Genomic DNA, 14322 nt, shown 5'->3' with positions numbered 1-14322 from the left:
GAGACCAAAATAGCTCTTCCGTCTTGTGATCCTTCTGGCTCCGGAAGTGCTCAATGGCATTAGCCGCACTTGCCGCTAAGTCCATATACGGATCCTCCGGACTCCACAGCTGGCCAAATTGAGCATACTTTTGATCCATAAACCGGCGACGCAGCAGAAAAGGCTTTCCAGCCACGATACCTCCGTCCTGGCGTAGCTCCTCCTTCATGGCCCGCATTGCAGAACAGGCATCCTTGGCCTCGGCGGTGGCCTTCCTCAGGTCTTCCCGCTCCGATAAGCGCTCCTTTTCAAGAGCCTCATTGCGGTCGGCAGCATCTTTTAATTTCACGGCCAATTCGGCCATCTCTTCCCTGCTTAGGCAGTGTGCAGCCTTTTCGACTTTCAACTCCTCGGCCGCCCTCGAGGCAGCCGCGTCACTCCTTCGGGCTTGCTCCTTAGCATGAGCAAGTTCGGCCCGAAGGCTCTCCACAGTAGCAGCACCATCTGTACCACAACGTATAATTTATCAGAGGAGGGCTTTGACCCCCTTAATAAAGCGACTGCGGAGAACTTATTTACCTTGCGACTCGTCAAGTCGCCGGTTGACAAGTGCGATGTCCGCATCCACCACGTCAAGTTGCCGCATTAACTCGGCAACTCCACTAGTCCGGCTAGCCCTCGGACTATCCGCCACCTGCATAGGAATGGCGACATTCATTACTTGCGATTTTGATCCTCGGCACGCTGTCGTTCTCGACAACCTACCGAGTCTCAGGGGCTACTATCTATACAGGGCGCACTTTTATGTGCAAAACTGTCAAAAAAAGGGGGTGCGTCATTCTCGCGTACCTCAAATCCCGCCAGCAAACTCGTAGTGGCGTTACGCAATCCGCTCTCGGCGGACGAAATCCTTCCAATCACCATACGCATCAACGCACGGTGATCTTCTGAGATGGACGCCCTCTCAAGCAGATTCTTCAGTTCTCCCGGCCGGATACTAGCGGGCGCCAAACTCTCCGGCCCCTTCGGACTCGGGGATGCCCTCCGTGATGATACTTCAGGCTCGTCTGCCTTATCTGACGACGCAGCAGACGGAGGCGTTTCGCTCTCCATCATCTCCGGAAGAAGGTCCCCCGAAGACGAACTCATCTGAGAAGGCTGCAGATCCGAACTGCAAGATAAAAATTTCGGTTACCCACAGAAGCACAAATGGAGGTATTTCCTTACTAATTAACTCCCCTTTTCATACTCACGGCTCGCTGGAGGGCTGATCCTTTTGCGATGATTGTACGTCCGGATTCTCCCCGGACACCGGACCCTCCGGTGAAGATCTCTTCCCTCGTTTAGGGGCTTTGGCCCCCGGATCTTCGGAGGCGGTCCTCTTCTCCCCCTGGAAGGAGGGGTTTTTGATTCCCCCCTCTCCAGACGCCCCTTTGGGCGAAATAATAGCTCCTCTATTTTCCCCATCGTTCCCTTCTATGGGCGCGACCTCCAACATTCTGACCAGCACCGGCTCCAGTGCGGTCTCTGGGAGGGGAGCCGGACACCTTATCAGCCTCGATCGCGCTACCCACTCCTGTGAAGAGTAATGGGTCAGGAGGCGAACTCTAGAAAAGCAGATAAACAGAATGTCCGGACTCTGAGCTATTTACCTGAGTATCCGGGCGATTGCGGCTTAGGCCTGCGTCCTCGGCCAATTCCGGACACGCCACCTACGGTCCGAAGAACAACTTGCACATCTCCTCGGGTGTCGCACCCATGAAGTGTTGGAGAACTCGAGGTCCCTCCGGATTGAACTCCCATAGACGGAGAGGACGACGTTTGCAGGGCAGAAGACGCCTAATTAGCATAACCTGCATCACCACGACCAGATCGATCTCCCTCGCCTGGAGGTCTCGAATCCGGCCCTGCAATGAGGGCACGTCTTCGGACGGCCCCCAATTGAGCCCTTGGTTGACCCACAACATCAGTCGGCATGGAGGTCCCGGGCGGAATGAAGGCGGCGGCTTTTGCTTGCTGCCCTTCAGAGCGGTGATATAGAACCACTCCTGCTACCACAGTCCGAGTTCCTCTTGGAAGGAACCCTCGGGCCACGGGGCATCGGCCCTTCTTCTTATGGCCGCCCCGCCGCACTCCACTTGACGCTCCCCGATCATCTTCGGCTCCACATTGAAGGTCTTCAGCCACAGGCCGAAGTGGGGAGTGACACGGAGGAAGGCTTCGCAGACGATAATGAATGCGGAGATGTGGAGGATGGACTCCGGAGCCAAGTCGTGAAAATCCAGCCCGTAGTAGAACATGAGCCCTCTCGCGAAGGGGTCCGTCGGGAAGCCTAAACCCCGACGGAGGTGGGATACGAAGAAAACGAACTCACCGGGCTCGGGGGCGGGCACGGCCTGCCCTTGGGTAGGCAACCTGTGCAAAATCTTGTAGGACAAGTACTTGGCCTCATGCAGCTTCAATACGTCCTCCTCCTTGACGGAGGAGGGCATCCACCGGCCCTGGAGGTCGGAGCCAGACATGGTTGAGAATCCGAAGCGCTCGAATCTGAGGCTCTGGGTGTTGGAACTGGGAGCGAGGAGGAGATTCGATGCGAGATTGAAGAAAAAGAACGAGCCTTGGTCCTCTTATAAAGGGGAAAAATACCAAGAGTCGTCTCCGTGACCGTTTGGGATTCACCTTTGATAGAGGAGGCGTGGCGACGGGCACGGTTGGGTTACCCACGCACGTATTGATGAGAATCCCGGAATAAGGGGAACACGATCTCTGCTTCGACAAGACGTGCCAAGGAAACCGCTTCGCTAAACGTGCTGAGGTGGTATAAGTAAAAAACGATTCAAATAGTGGCTTGGTAGCGGTGTGATGTCACGCCGCATAATACGTCAGCAGATTGGACTGATGTACATTTTATTCTCTCTACGGCGGAATGTGGAATTTATTTTGCAGAGCCGGACACTATCCTGGTGTTCATGATCTTCTTTGGGTTATTCAAGGGAGGAACCCGCCTTGCAACGCCGAAGAATATATATGCGCCGGACTTATCGTCATTGAAGCCTGGTTCAGGGGCTACTGAGGGAGTCCTGGACTAGGGGGTGTCCGGACAGCCGGACTATCATCGTCCGCCGGACTCCAAGACTACAAAGATACAAGATTGAAGACTCCGTCCCGTGTCCGGATGGGACTTTCCTTGGCGTGGAAGACAAGCTTGGCAATACGGATATGTAGATCTCCTACCATTGTAACCGACTCTGTGTAACCCTAGCCTCCTCTGGTGTCTATATAAACCGGAGGGCTTTAGTCCGTAGGACACAACATACATTACAACAATCATACCATAGGCTAGCTTTAGGGTTTAGCCTCCTTGATCTCGTGGTAGATCCACTCTTATACTACCCATATCATCAATATTAATCAAGTAGGACGTAGGGTTTTACCTCCATCGAGAGGGCCCGAGCCTGGGTAAAACATCGTGTCCCTCGTCTCCTGTTACCATCCGCCTAGACGCACAGTTCGGGACCCCCTACCCGAGATCCGCCGATTTTGACACCGACAGGGGGGCTTCCAAGTGGCCCACGATGCAGGGGGTGCGCCCAGGGGGTTAGGGCGCGCCCTCCACCCTCGTGGAGAGTGGGTGGCCCCCCTCTAGCTCTTTCTTCGCCCAATATTTTTAATATATTCCAAAACCGACTTTCGTGGAGTTTCGGGACTTTTGGAGTTGCATAGAATAGGTCTCTAATATTTGCTCCTCTTCCAGCCCAGAATTCCAGCTGCCGGCATTCTCCCTCTTCATGTAAACCTTGTAAAATAAGAGAGAAAAGGCACAAGTATTGTGACAATAATAGCTCATAGTGCAATAAATATCGATATAAAAGCATGATACAAAATGGACGTATCAATGATGCCTATCCAAATCTATACTAGAACAAAGTTCCAAGGCTTGAGAAGGATGAAGTTACATTACATGTTAACACGGGCTAGACAAAGCCCTTCTCCATGTCGATGGAAGGATAATACAAGTAATTCCCCAAAGAAACTTCTTCATAAGCGTTGCCTTTATTCTACATTTTGTAAAGAGTAAATATAGATCAAATAATATTAGAATAAATAGAGGATAATGAAGCTCAGGTGCAGAGTGATGATACATAATCAAATAGCTATTAATTAGTACAATGTTAGAAGGCAAAAGGTATTGATAGGAGGAATGCAGACTTCAACGTGTGCAGTGGGATTAGCTTTATTTAATATTTTGGTAAGAGTAAATGTAGATATGATAATTTGGAGAAAGTGGAGGGCAGGGCAGATAAGATGCATAGTAATACTAGATAATCAACTATCTCACAATGCAAGTACAGTAATACTACCACCGTCCGTTATTACTTGTCACTCAAATGGATGTATCTAGCACTATTAAGTTCTAAATACATCCAATTGAGCAACAATTAATTTGATACCGAGGGAGTACAGGACAACAGGTACTTACATGAGCAATCCAAAGCTTCATAACCATTGTGTTAATTCTACATTTATCTAAGAGTAAATATAGATCTTATAATTTCGAGCAAAGGGAGGATAAGGAAGCGAACATTTATAGTCATGCTACATAATCAAACAACAATGAGTGTAAGTATGCTGACAAAGGGCAATAGGTACTGACAAGAGCAATGCAGTGCCCAGTATTATTGTGAGATCCTATGATCCTTTGAGAAAGGATATTCATCTAAAATTAGTTTTCATACAAGAGAGAAGGAAAGGCACATGCAGAAATGTAGGAGTTCAAATTTTGAACTGATATCATAGACAGTGCCTGATGCTGGGCTCTTTGCGGTTCTAATAGGGGTTTGGCCAGTGGAGTAGGGGTAAAGTGTGGTACAGTTGGGCCAACGTTTTCTGTGGCTGCTGATCTATCTGATTTAACAGGTATCACTTCCTTTTCCAAATACCTAGTTTGTACTCCTTGAGGATCTGCACTCACCCTCTTCCTTTTGGACATCTATTACAAAAGAACAACATTTGACTGGAAAAACATAGTATGATGACACACGGAATAGGTACAAAAAATTGATAGGTATGGCATATACTCAATCCACACAAAGAACTACAAGGAGACCCCAAAGTTTCTATCGGAGAAAATATAATAAAAACGTGCATCAATCCCTATGCATAGATTACCCCAATGTCACCTCGGGAATTCGCAAGTTGAGTGCCATAACATACATCAAATGAATCAATATGATACCCCATTGTCACCTCACGTATTATACCGCAAGACATACATCATGTGTTCTCAAATCTGAACATTCAATCCAACAAGACAAAACTTCAAAGAGTCAAGATTCAATTCATCACAACAAGAGTAGAGAGGGGAAAACATCATATGATCCATCTATGTTAACAAAGCCCATGATACATCAAGATCGTGACATCTCAAGATCATGAGAGAGAGAGAGAAAGAGATTAAACACATAGCTACTGGTACAAACCCTCAGCCCCGAGGGTGGACTACTCCCTCCTCATCGTGGTGGCTACCGAGATGATGAAGATGGCCACCGATGATGATTCCCCCCTCTGGCAGGGTGCTGGAATGGGGTCTAGATTGGTTTTCGGTGGCTACAGAGCCTTGCGGTGGCGGAACTTCTGATCTAGGGTTATTTCTGATGGTTTCTCTATTTATAGGATTTTGGGCGTCGGTTCACAGTAAGATGGGCCTCGAGGTGAGCACAACCCACCGGGGCAAGCCAGGCCCACCAGGCGCCCCCTGGTGGGTTGTGCCCTCCTCATGGCTCTTCTGGCCCTCCCACGAAGCTTCGAGGGCCTCTTATGTTCCAAAAAAATCGCCAAATTTTTTTAGCTCATTTGTAGAACTTTCATTCTTGCACAAAAAATAACACCACCGTAGTTCTGCTGAAAATAGCGTCAGTCCAAGTTAGTTCCATGAAAATCATACCAAAACCATATAAAATTATTGTAAAGATGGCATGGATACTTCATAAATTATAGATACGTTGGAGACGTATCACCGCCCACCGTGTATGAATGGGGGAATGGAAGGAGAGACAGATGTCTTTTGGACGAGCTTAAATCCAATGTGTTTTGCCGCCCACATTTGGCACCCACCGTGTCTGAATGGGCTCAGAGGCGGCCGTGTCATGTGTGATTGAAGTTACTAGTCTACCCCTATTGACAGTTGGGGAAATCGGGTCGATTAGGATGTGAAGTATCAGGGGTAGACAATAATTTCCATCTCGCAAACACTTGTTTCGGGCAACCAACAAATGATGGTGGGTGTTTTGCCGCTTGGTTCAAAATTTGGGAGAATTAGCATTCACGTTTACCCTGGGCCCTGGCAACTAAATTCAAATCAAATTTGTATTCGATTACGAATATCCATACATCATTCTATGTATTATTATTTATTTCGAAAACACGACAAAGATTTATTCCACCTTTATATATGAATATGATTTAGAAATGCCGTGATCTTCGAATTCAGTAGGTTGGATACACTTTGAGTCAAACAATTATTTAATCCAATACAATATGCTCACACGAAAAGGAGTTCACCTTATGTCAATCATACAAGTACTGAGGATTACCTCGCATAAAAAATTCAGATCATTACAACACATGGACAACATAGGGGGTCTTACAAAATAATCCATTCAGAGATATGACACAACACGCAAGTATACTAATCTAATGACAATTTCAACTGGTATCTAAGAAGAACTGGGATTACCCTGGGCTTCAGATAGCAGAAGCAGCAGGAGCTCCTCCGTATTCAAATGCAACATTCTTACCTCCTCCAATTCTTGGGTTGCTTGCATAATGCGTGCAGCTAATTGCATAATTTCCAGCCTCAAGATCAAGATTACCTCATTTATGGCAGCCACACCATCTCTTTCCGCCTCTAGTAGAGCCTCAAGAATTATAATATCTGTGCTCAGATTGCTCTCCAGTGGTGTTGCCTCTGAACTGCTACCATCTAATAACATGGATGGCGCACTGCTTCCACAAATAGATTCTGGGGCTGTACATTCTGTCCTAATGTGAACGGCATCCTGAAAGGTTTCCGCCGTACATAAGTAAGAGATAGTTATCGCACGATCCAAACAGTAAGATTACATTGTAAATGACATACAAATTATTGCCGAGCATGGCAAGCCATATTTAAATGGTTCGAAGCAGCATCGGCCCAAAACAAATTAAAATGGTAAGATGAACCTAGGGATGTAAGTGGCAAAAAATGGCATCCGCCAGTCCCATCTAGTTAGTTTTTGCTAGTTCGCTAGTCCATTTTCCTCAAAAAACAAAAACTCTTTTGAACTATCATACTATTAGTGGACTTCAATTGGGATTTAACGGGACCCAGTTGACATCCATAGATGAAAGGCAGTGTACCACCGCTATATTTAACTTGCCAAGGCGTCTAAGCAGTTGAAATAGTCTGAGAAAGCACTTAACAGTGTGGCCTCACATAAACTACGAAGACATTCTTGTGATGAAGTTTAGAGGAAAAGTTAAGGAGTCAAATGAACTAGGCAAGCATTTCTTTACGATAGTACAACAGGCACTGCTGACATATTGGCCAACTCAGGTATAGCCTAACAAGTAACAAACAAGCATTCGAATCAAGCAATACAACAAAGCAGACAACTAAACTATTTTGTAATTCTGTAGGATTACATATTGAGGGCACAAGCCAAGAAAGCAGCCCACACGCATTACATTTCACATGTAGTAAAACACAGTGGATTACCATATGTTGTTGTGAAGCCTCACTGTTGTTGCAACGTTCTTTGGAGATATCATCAACACCCCATGGTTGCAAATCTAGTTGTTGTATTTTGTTCTGCACCCCCTATTTAGGTAAAATTAATTTTAATTGCATGCACTGGTTCGAATTGATCACCAATGGTTAATCTAAACTAATGAAAGAAGGGTGTGTGCTTACACGACAATATATGTGCTTCACTCTATGTTTATGCTTGTTCGAGGTGCCAACCCCAAAAGAACAAATATTTTGCTTTATGGGGTTGGCGACTCCATAATTAATAGAAGTATCAAATTAGTCATGCAACTTGGGAAGATCAAGAACACACAAAAAAGTAATAAATAGAGGCTGGGAGCAGTGATGTAATAGCTAGTATCGGAAAATGTAGGGTAATTCAAACAAAAAGCAGCGGAACCATAAGCTAGTTTGCTGATGTGTAATTAAGCATAGAGAACATGAAGCAGTCTGATGTAACCAACAAGTGGCATCAGAACAACATCATTATCATAAATATAGCAAGCAAGAAGTAAAATAGTAGGCAGTGATATCTAGGAAGTACAGTAATACTTAGGACAAAACAAAAGCATTGTAACTATATGTGCACTGGTTTGTAATTTAGCACATGTAACATGTTCACTGCCAGAAGTATGGCCGGACAGGTGGAAGTAGAATAATGCGTCTCATGAAAAATTGAATGATGCCCTAAAGAAATTCAAAGGTGCGGTGCTTATGCTAAGAAAGTGAATGTAGGCGCCGACCGTTGGATAATATTACCTGATTATCGGCGACGTATGGGTATTGTTGTCATACTTGATAGCTAAGGATTGTCGATGGTGCTCGTGTTGCGGTTGAGTTTGGGCGAGCTATCGCCATTGCTAAAGCGGCTCCGGTGCTTCGGTTGCAGTGCCTATCGACATAGAAGAAAGCTCATATGTGGTAAGTGAATAGTTCCACAATAAAGAAGAGAAAAACCAAAGGAGTACAAATTGAAATAACCTGAAGAGGCTGCAGCGTCAGTAAAGTAGGGCCGGTGGAGTTGAATATGGCATCCGTGGAGCGGGTAGCGTGCAGTGGACGAAGGCATCGGCGAAGAACCTCTCGCATGGTGTACAATGCTTTCGGTGAGGCGGATCTGTTGCGGCGGACAAGGGCTTATATGAAGGGCCAACGATGGGGCAGATGAGGGAGTCGGTGAAGGGCCTACACTTTGGTGGACGAGGGTGTCGGTGAAGTAGATTCGGTACGGTGGACCATGATGGCGGTCAAGGAGATCTGGAGCGATGAACAAGCCAGTCGCTGAAGCGGCTCTGGTGAAGTGGTGAGTTGGTAGTTGGGGCTTCCAAGGTGCGGAAGGTAGATCTGGCGGGGTGTGAGGTCCACCGCTACAGCGAGGACTAGATTCGGTGGCTTGGTGTGGTTGGGGGGAGGCGGGGAGGGGAAGGGTAGGGTCTCTGGGAAAGAATGTTGGGGGCAAAGAGGGGGAAACAATGGAGTTAGCAAAGCAGCCCTTTTCCGTTCATGTGGCAGGGGGTAAAATAGGAATATCACATGGCTAAACTTTCGGGCGCGAGATATTTCAATGTGAGCGGGAAGTTTTTTTGAGGATCATGAGTGGGAAGTTTGAAAGCTTTTGGCGGCTGAAATTCTGCTCTTGTACGACCGACTATGATATCATGCTCGAGAATTCATTTGTTTTGCACGAAAAAAATACAAGTTTTGAAAATCAATGTCTCCAACTCGAAACTTAGATTGTCCATTCAATTCAAATATGGATCATTGAGTAGGAAGCAAATACCATCATATGGTCCAATTCAAATGAAATTCAAAATGTGTTTATCCTAAATATGATGACAAAAACAAAAATGTGTATGTGTATGAATAAAGTGGATGATTATAAGGTTTGAACATGTCCGTCTGTGTATATCTCTAGGTTTCATATATGAATTTGAAATCACGAAATCCCGACTTAAAAATGTACCCCCGTTTAAATGAATTACAAAAGGTAATGATGGAGTCGAATTCTAAAATTCCAATCTTAGGTTTGTAATTCTGGTACTTCAAAGTACATCACACTTGTTCAAAAGTATCGTTATCTCATAGTACAAACTGTGAAACAAATTGATCAACCATGAGTGCACAAACTATTGACCACATATATCTCAATTATGCTAAAGTCTCTCAAATATAGACACCTCTCTCTTTATCTGAAGCCACCCCCAAGTCGTTCTCTCCCCCGGACACAAACACAGGAGCACATTAACACCCCTATCTCTTCTAAGTCCGGACCCCAATATAGGTCTCTATCACTTGGTCTCTCAGGCATGCACACATCTCTTCCCCCACTCTCTAGGTCTACTGGCATCTCTCTTTCCCAAGCACACACACTATATAGAGTGTATCTTTCCCATACACACAAAACGTCACCCCCAAACGTCTATCTCCCTAGTTATGTGGTTCTCGCACACTCACCTCACTCACCACCCCACTGCAAACAAGCACCCTTTGTCTCCTTGTGCACCACTCTGCTCTTTCTATCTCTACCACACGCGGACCTGCCCCCACTCCTTCCCTATAAACATATATTTCGTGACTCTTTCCATAGATCCCTAACGTATCATCGTTCTCAATCTCGCATGTTGTCGGTGTCAAAACTGGCGGATCTCGGATAGGGGGTCCCGAACTATGCATCTAAGGATAATGGTAACAGGAGGCGGGGGACACGATGTTTACCCAGGTTCAGGACCTCTCTATGGCGGTAATATCCTACTTCCTGCTTGATTGATTTTGACGATATGAGTATTACAAGAGTTGATCTACCACGAGATCGTAGAGGCTAAACCCTAGAAGCTAGCCTATGATTATGATTGTTGTTGTCCTATGGACTAACCATCCGGTTTATATAGACAATGGAGGGGGATAGGGTTACACAGAGTTGGTTACAGAGAAGGAAATCTACATATCGAATTGCCAAGCTTGCCTTCCACGCAAAGGAGAGTCCCACCCGGACACGGGACCAAATATTCAATCTTGTATCTTCATAGTCCAACAGTCCGGCATAAGCATATAGTCTGGCTATCCGAGGACCCCATAATCTTGGACTCCCTCAGTAGCCCCTGAACCAGGCTTCAATGACGATGAGTCCGGCGCACAGATTGTCTTTGGCATTGCAAGGCGGGTTCCCTCTCCGAATACTCCAAAGTAGATATTGAACACAAGAATCATGTCCGGCTCTGTAAAACAAATTCCACATACCACCACAGAGAGCACAATATTCCATGGGTCTAATCTGCTGACAGCTTTTCCATAGCATGACATCATGCCGTGGCCCGGCCATTATCCGAACCGTTTTCTCAACCTGCTACTGGACATCTTGCGAGGCGGGTTTATTGGCACGTCTTGCCGAAGCAGAGATCGTGTCCCCTTATCACGGGATTCTTGTCAATACGGGTGTGGGTAACCCAACCGCACCATTAATACGACACTTGGGGAATAAGCGAGTTTCAAGGGCAAGTGGGGAGGCACATGATTTCCACTGCCTTTACAAGGAGGTAAGGGTTTCCCTTCTTCACCCACGCCTTCCTCTTCCCCATATTCTCTCTCGCTCGAGCTCCAGTGCCCAAGCATTCGCCTTCTTCACCCACAAACGTTCTACGAAAATGTACGGATCTTGTTGGGGATATAACTATTGAGTATAAACCGCCCAGGAGGGGTCGGTTTACCCTCAACCATAGGGAAGCCCATGAAGACTCAGAAGATGGCGTTTTACTATGAAGCTTAGAGGGCCGGAGCCCAAAGGCGGATTAGGGCCCATGATGGCAAACCTCCATGGTTATGTAAACTTGTGTTGTAAGTTAGGAAAGGAGAGACCGATCCGGACCCTTGTATGAGTCGGTCTCGGGACTCTATAGACCGGTCGGGCGTCAACCTGTGTATTTAAAGGGATGACCCGACGGCGGTTCAGGGATAACAGACAACAACTCGAGACTCAGGCAAAGCATATCCGCTCCCGGATCATCAAAACCCAATCAATTCCATCACAACTAGACATAGGCTTTTACCTTCATCAAAGGGGCCGAACTAGTATAACTCTCGTGTCCCTTGTCCAGTTTAACCCCTTCAAGCTAACCCGTAGCGATGGCTCCACGACTAAGTCCTTTCTTGAGGACATCTGACGTGTTAATTCCACGATAGTTGGCGCCCACCGTGGGGCTATTTCACGATGGTTTCGAGTTCTTGAAGGGCAGCTTTGAAGGACTTAAGGGGTACGTGATCAGCCAGATGACCAAGAGTCGTCGCGGCAAGCTCTACATCAACGACGAAGGGTGGGGCCCCGAGGCCGGCTCAATCGAGTACGGGTACCGGGTCCCCTTCGGCGGAATTCATGTCTTCATCGACAAGATCGGCGAACCGGGCCCTGAGCCGGACATCTCCACCGACCTCATCGAAACAGCTCAGCGTGTGAGTCCAGCCGGGTTAAGCCTGCCATGAAGCGTGCATTCATAGGATGTGTTCATGAGATCGGATCTGAACCTGTGTCTGAAGGCGAGACGGCCATCTATTCCGATGGCGAGTCATCCACTGGCGAAACCGAGTCCTTGTACCGGGTTCATAACGGTGTGTTTGAGGGATATTCCGATGGCAACAGTATTCCGGACCTCCTTGAACCGCCAAGTTGGGTTGCTGTTTACATGGCCGGAACACAGCCCACTTTGCAGTCTTCATCTACAGCAACAATGAATACCGGATCAGCAGCCGCGGCAGGAGTCCCGGCGCACCGACCGGCTCAAGTCCTCTCCGGTTTGATGGATGCCTGGGCAACTTTGTTAACCACGGCAGTCACGTTGAGACGCGGGATCAGCACAATGCGAACATTGCGAAGCTGAAGGACCAGATAACATAGGCTAAGGAGGGCCTGGCAACTGAGGATGCTAGGACGGCTGAAGAACGGGCCGCTTTGGATGCCCAGTCACAGCGGATACAGGCGCAGAATTATCAGCTCATGCTGGATCAGACCGCATCAGAGGATGTAATGCGAAGGAAGTACCGGTCTCGTCTGCCGCCGGTCTATGAAGGATTAAATCTCTTTCAAACGCCAAGCGCTGGGCCGAGCAATCCGGCAGCTGCAGACCGGGCTGATGCGCCTAGGACAGCTCCGGATCAGCTATGGATAATAGAACCACCCTAATGAACAGATAACCTACCGCAATACATGTCTACACCATCGGGTCACTTCTCGAGCCCTCTGGATAACATGATTGCCGCATCATCACGCCTGGCAGCCATTCCGATGGAGGGCGATTCACTGGCAGCAATCGAAACGCGGCGAGCTAGGGACCTTCTTCAAACCGCCGTGGTACAACAGCAGGCTTATTCTTATAGCCGGGATAGAATTCATTCAACCCCTCGTCTGAGCCCAAGCTATAGCAGGCGGATGGATGAACCGGAAGTGTCTAGTAGTGCTCGGCGTCGTAATGCTCAAGACGTGGTGGATAATGGCAGAGCACGAAGGGAGGCCGCTTTGGGTCGTCATCAACCCGCCCCGGTTCAGCCAGCAGCGTCAGTAGACCGAGGCACCGGGCTTGCCTTCAGTTCCTGGGGAGTGCCGTGTCTTATTCTGGCTCTCCGTAATATACGTCTGCCCAAAGATTTCAAGGGTCCACGTAAAGTGCCTAATTATACGGCGGATCAACCACCTGAGGCATGGGTCGAGAGTTATGAGATGGCAATGGAGATGCTAGATGTGGATGAAGCGGCCTGCATAAAGTACTTCACGATGATGTTGGAAGGGATGGCCCTTACTTGGTTGAAAAATTTGCCAGCTAACTCCATCGAGTCGTGGGATCAGCTGAAGGCCCGGTTTATAGCCAATTTCAAAGACACGTGCAAACAGCCATGTCCATTGTGGACCTGGATGCTTGTGTTCAAGGGGAGAATGAGTCAACAACTCATTGGGTACGCCGGGTTTCAGAAGTTTTGCATTCGTCCGACCGGATTAACGCCGGTCAAGCGATCATAACGCTGGAGCCAATTGCCGGTTTAAGTCACTGAAGATGAAGTTGGGACGACTCAATCGCCATTGCAACGACATGGGAACCCTCATGGCAGCCTTGGTCAAGTATGCCAATTCTGATAATACAAAGGATCCCGATTCTGATGATGAGAAACTGGAGAAGGGAAAGAAGAACGGCGGTGCAAAGGGACAACAGCACAACCAATGAGGCCATGGGAATAACGGTAAGCGTAAAGCGGATTCAGATTTTGTGGCTAACGCTAATGTGCAGCATCGTAAGGGTAAACCGCCCCAGCGCGACAGCGGAATGAATCTGGAGAGCTTGTTGAATCAGCCCTGCCCAAAGCATGGGACCAAGGAGGCTCCTGCAACGCATCTCTGGAAAGATTGTAACATTATGAAAGAGTTCAAAAACTCTGATCTTTTCCGGTATGATCAAGGTCCATCAGGCGGTTCAGGTCCAGGTTTTCATGGTGGCGGCGGCTCAAACTCTGGATTTCAGAATAATCAGGGCAACCAGAACAACCAAGGTGGTAATAACCAGCAGAGTAATCAAGGAAAT

The sequence above is a fragment of the Triticum aestivum genome, chromosome 7B (genome assembly GCF_018294505.1).
Source record: "Triticum aestivum cultivar Chinese Spring chromosome 7B, IWGSC CS RefSeq v2.1, whole genome shotgun sequence".
Lineage (NCBI taxonomy): Eukaryota > Viridiplantae > Streptophyta > Magnoliopsida > Poales > Poaceae > Triticum > Triticum aestivum.
The sequence above is the reverse complement of the archived record's forward strand: the minus strand, read 5'-3'. Positions refer to the sequence as shown.